The sequence below is a fragment of the Peromyscus maniculatus genome, chromosome 4 (assembly GCF_049852395.1).
Source record: "Peromyscus maniculatus bairdii isolate BWxNUB_F1_BW_parent chromosome 4, HU_Pman_BW_mat_3.1, whole genome shotgun sequence".
Lineage (NCBI taxonomy): Eukaryota > Metazoa > Chordata > Mammalia > Rodentia > Cricetidae > Peromyscus > Peromyscus maniculatus.
The window spans coordinates 87,036,591-87,042,339 of NC_134855.1; positions in this window are offsets into that span (position 1 = coordinate 87,036,591).

Sequence of the window (5,749 nt, forward strand, 5' to 3'; positions counted from 1 at the left end):
GAACAAATCTCTGCTGTGCAAATTGAAGGGCAGCCAGTAGAGGGCAGGGTTGCTTCAGCTATAACCAAGTAATTGCTGCTACTTTAATTCACAGAAATGAACTATAAGGGTAATTTCATCAAAGACTAGAGAAAATATTGTGGTGAAAGGAGAGGTCAATGTACCAGGTGTTAGATGAGATTTCATTTGCACCATTTGCAAGCCAACTGACCAGCACTATCCATTAAAATCCAAAGGTAAGTGACATTAAATACATGAAGATTGTTAACATTTTGTTGGAGAGTACTTCCAGAGTGAAAACATCAGTGGGAATCCAGTAAACTGTTTTATCTTACATAGAAGAAGTAAAGGCTTGTATAGAGGTATGAAATTGACTTTGGGAAATGTGATTTAATCTGTTGTATTCCTGTCAAACAAAGTAGGTAGTTTTTAAAGATTTGGGGAACAAGCTACGAGTTATGCTATATTAGTTTGCTACTTCTTTTACTTTTTTTTGTTTTGTTTTCTTTTTTGAGACAGGATTTCCATTTGAGATAGGATTTCTCTGTGTAGCATTGGGTGTCCTGGAACTTTCTCTGTAGACCAGGCTTGCCTTGAACTCACAGAGATTGGCCAGGCTCTCCCTCCCAAGAGCTGGGATAAAAGGCATGCACCATCACTGCCCAGTTTTCTTTTACTTTTTTAATTAAAATTTTAAACTAAAAAAATTACATCACTTCCCCTTTCTCTCTCCTACTTCCTACCTCTCCTGTCTTAGCAACTCCCTCTACAACTGATGGCCTCTTTCAAAAAAATGTATTCCTACACAATCAAATGCTTATATATATAAATACAGTGTGCTGAGTAATTAAGTGTGGCTCAGATGTATATGATTTCAGTGTTGTCCATTTTGCATTGGATAACTCCTTTGGGGGTTATTCCATGGGATAGTGCTGTGGATATCACTCTGTATAAATAAAATGCTAATAAAATGCTGATTGGCCAGTAGCCAGGCAGGAAGTATAGGCGGGACAAGCAGAAAAAAGAATTCTGGGAAGTGGAAGGCTGAGGCAGGGACACACTGCCAGCCCGCTGCCATGAGAAGATGTTAAGGTACCGGTAAGCCACGAGCCACATGGCAACGTATAGATGAATAGAAATGGGTTAATTTAAGATATAAGAATAGTTAGCAAGAAGCCTGCCACGACCATACAGTTGATAAGTAATATAAGTGTCTGAGTGATTATTTTATAAATGGGCTGTGGGACTGTGAGGACATGGCAGGAGCCGGAGAGAAAAACCCCAGCTACAGGAGAGTTTATTTCTCCCTCTCTCAGCAGTCATTAGTTAACTGCAGTTCTTTGTCTACAAGTAAGACCCCAGGATATTTCACCCTTATGCATTAGCATGTCAGTTCACATTGCTTAGGTCTTGTTTAGGCAGGCATACTGTTGTGACAGCTATCACGGGTGCTGCTTTTCTGTCATTTCCAGGAGACACAATCTCATGGAAGACCCCAGGCTTCTGGCTCTTACAGTCTTTCTGCTCTGCCCCCGATTCCTCCGTGTTCCCCGAGCCTTAGGTACAGGAAATTTGATGTAGACTTATCAGTTGGAGCTGGGATTCTCATGATCTCTTGATCTCTGTATTATAGCTAGTTGTGGTTTTCTGTAATTGTCTCCATTTGCCATCAAGTGAAGCTTCATTGATGAGAGGTGAGAGCTATACTTACCTGTAGGCATATGGATAAATTTTAGAATGTACTTTGGAATTATTTTTGCCTAGTAAAGTGGAAGCAATAGGTTCTTTTTTAAGTTCGATTACCTCACTAGCCCCAGTATTTGACCAGGTTTCCAGTACCAGCTATAATTTCCCTCCTGTTGAACAATCTTAATTAAAATCAGACATCTGCTGGTTACCACAAAGATATGAATGCCAATACTGAACCTTTACAGATGTCATGGACATCACATCTGGTTGGTACTATTTATTGCTCCCCTCCTTTGACAGCTTACAGAGTACTTTCTGATCCTATGAATGTTAGACATCAAGAAGGAGGCTTCCAGGTTGATCCTTATCAAATCTTCTGAGTCCTGTGTCTAAAGTATGCAGTATCTTCAGCACTGGAGATTTACCTTCAATGTCTGAGAGGCAACTGAGGGCAACACCAATAGCCTATGCTGTTCTGAGAGTCAATTGGATGATCCTGATCAAGAACATGAATGTAGGTTTCTTGAACCAGGTACTTGAGTTTTTGTTAGTCTATGGCTCTTGTGGAGAATACTGTCAATACAAGCCAAGTGGCATAACTCTATTTAGTGCATGTGAGCATGCCTGTGTGTGTGCACGTGCGTGTGTGAAATAAAGGGTTTATTACACCTGACAGGCTAGAGTCCATCATCAAAGGAAGCCAGGGCAAGACAACAGCAGGGATCTATTGCACCTTCCTCAAAGGTCTCTGCTAGTGCCAGGCCTCAGTTGCTCTCACACATTGCCAGATATGGCTACCTTCTTAAGACATAGCTTTGACCCCTATGGACCACAGCTTCTATGTGATGACTCTGAGGAAATACTCCCAAGATTTCACCTTGCTGATGCTTGTCTCTTGTTAATCTCAGCTGAATTTTCAGCTCCAGCTAGCCTGTATTCATTGTAACACTAAAGCACACAAGTCCACAAATTGTATTTTTACTTTTTTTCTTTTTCTTTTTGAAATACATAATATAATGATATCATTTCCCTCTCTACTTTGCTCTCCCCAAATCCTCCTACATATACATCTTTCCTTGCTCTGTTTCAAATTCATGGCCAATGTTTTCATGAATTGTTGTTACAAGCAATATATATATATATATATATATATATATATATATATATATATGGTCCAAATATACCCTGTATAATTTTATTTGTATGGATGTATTCAAGACTGGCTATTCTTTGTTAAAACCATCATGTACAATCCTGTTAAAATATTTGAGCAACTTTCAAACTTTCATCTGACTCTTCACAAGCCAGGCGTTTATCTGGAGGGAAAGTGTTCCAACATTGGTTAGGTTTTATGTATTATAGACAGTATGTCTTTCCTCAGTTATTGGTTAGATGTCAGCAAGAACATTACAATAACTTGAGCAAGCTGTATAGAGCAAGCCAGTAAGCAGCGTTCCTCCATAGCCTCGTTTTCAGTTCCTGCCCGGGTTTAGTTCTCGCTTTGGCTTCTCTCATAATGACAGATGTAATAGGACATGTAAGCCAAAGGAAGACTTTCAACCTCAAGCTGTTTTTGGTCATGTTGTTTATCTCAATAGAAACCAAACTAGGAAAATGCTAAAGCAGAAAAAATTATTTTATGCTATTTTTCTTAATAATCATAATAATTTTGTCTCACTGGGAAATAATTTTTAACACATTACTTTAGCTTACAGATGTATTTGGATGATTTTGTAAAGTAGACACTGAGTATTTATAGTCAAAAGAAAGCCAGGCACTTAATCTTGTTTAAAAAATGCACTGAAAATGAAAGTCTTTAGTATTCTCTAAAGAACCATATTTCACTCTTAGGAGATTGTATTCATGAAATACTCTAACATATAAATAAAATACAGTGTTATTTTCTCTACTAGTCTTAGTAGATTTGGCCATTCCCATTAAATAAAACATTTTTGGTACATTGTATTTCATTTCAGGAGCCTGCATCCAAATATGTCTGCTTAAAAGTTAAGTCCAGATTATGTGTCTTTTATGCTGACCAGTCTTACAAATGTGGTGACTAAAGCTTAAACATAAAAGGCATTATATCATACAGACAATTACTCATCAATCCATTGATATGAATAAGGTAAACATAAACCAGAGCATTTCCAAACCATTTCTTTGGTTTTTAAATTACATGACTGACACTTTTTATGAACAGTAACTTAAAATCATATTCCTTTAATATAAATTACTTCCCCATCTTCCTCTGTGTGCATCCCTCCTTCATAACAATGTCTGATAGCTTATTTTTATTTAATATCTATATAAATAAATCAATAGTTGAAGTAAAAATATAAAAATTTTCTCAGTGAGCCATAATCTTTCTTCAATGCATCTTTCTCATTCCTGTGACAGATTGTAGCAGTAAGTAGGACTGTAGAGAAATTCCTGTGAGTGAAATGAGCTACAAAATATAACTTAGTTCACTATGGTTACTACTGTGGCAGCAATGACATTTGAAGCTTAGTTGACAGGAGCCATTGTCTTCCAATCAGCAATATCCACATAATTTAGATGATACAGTTAAAGAAAATGAGGACTACTTTCCTTCTCAGTGATCCTTAGTTTCCTATAGTTCTTGTATAGGTTGAGGCCTTCTGAGATTTTCCTTTTTACTTTAGCATGTCTACTCTAGTTTAGCCTATTCATCTCATGTTTAGGCAAGAGCATCAAATTGTCTATCGAATACCGTTGGTCAATCTTGAAAATATATTAGTTCAGTTGAGACAGATCCAGGCCCCTCCCTCCTGCACCATAGGCACTAAGCTCCAAAAAGCCCATTTATGCACCAGGGACAGATCCTAAGCCCACTTCCAGGGGCCTCTCCAAGGGAAGCCTTGCCTTGGGGGAGTTGGGATGGGGGGTAGTTTGGGCAGGGGGAAGGCTGAGGGGCAGGAGGAGGGAGAAGAGGGGGAATCTGTGGTTGGTATATAAAATGAACAAAAAATTCTTAATAAAAGAAAAAAAGGAAAATAAAAAAGAAAATATATTAGTTCAAGAAACATTATAAAGACTGGGTAGGCTGAACTCACATATGTAGAACTTTGGTGTGTGTGTGTATAATAACAATTAATGAAAAAAGGCCAGGAAATTGAAAAAGATCAGGGAGGGTATATGAGGGGATAGAAGGGGGAATGAAGGTGGAAATTATGTAATTATAGTGTCAAAGAAAATGAAAACAACCAATGAGCGAGAGAAGGAGAGAGAGAGAGAGAGAGAGAGAGAGAGAGAGAGAGAGAGAGAGAGAGAGAGAGAGAGAGAGAGAGCATTGAGATGGCATAGTATTAAGGCACTCAAATATTATATTTCAGCCAAAACTAATTAGTTGTTTGTCATTTGCAGATTGTCTTTGAAAAATTGCTTTTTGTTTGCTTCTGAACAACATTCTAAATTTGAATACTTCTAAATGACAATGATATTAAGCACTAGGGCTAATAATTCTAGGAGAAAGAGCAATATGTCCCAATACCTAATAAGTCATTTTTTTCTTCAGATAGCATCAGAAGGTGACTCAAGAAGATGGGCCACTTCAAAATCAATCCTTAGATATCCAACCATCTGTGACTAAAATGCACTTTCTTAAACTTCCCTAATATTACTACACTCACCCTTGATTTTTATGAAATGAATTTCTCAGTGTAGAATCTATGAATGAAAGACTGTTTATGAGTTGAAAGCTATTTGAAATACGACAAATTATATTCATTTACAGTCTTCCCAATTACCCTTTGTCTCATGTTTATATCCCTGAATATTAGTTTATAATTTTAGTTCTAAATTCTATATTCAAAGCTATTGAAATGTAAGGAGAATAAATAATCACTAAATGTAGCTGTATTCTCTTACTTTATATCCCAATTAGAACATGCATTGGGAAGAAATGAGACTCATTGACTAGAGAGATTCTTAAACATTTTACATTTAAGGGAATGATACTTGCAATTTGTTCTACAGTCCATTTCCTGCAATTATAAATCACTCTCAGTTCATCTGAACTCTATACTGCATATGAGAA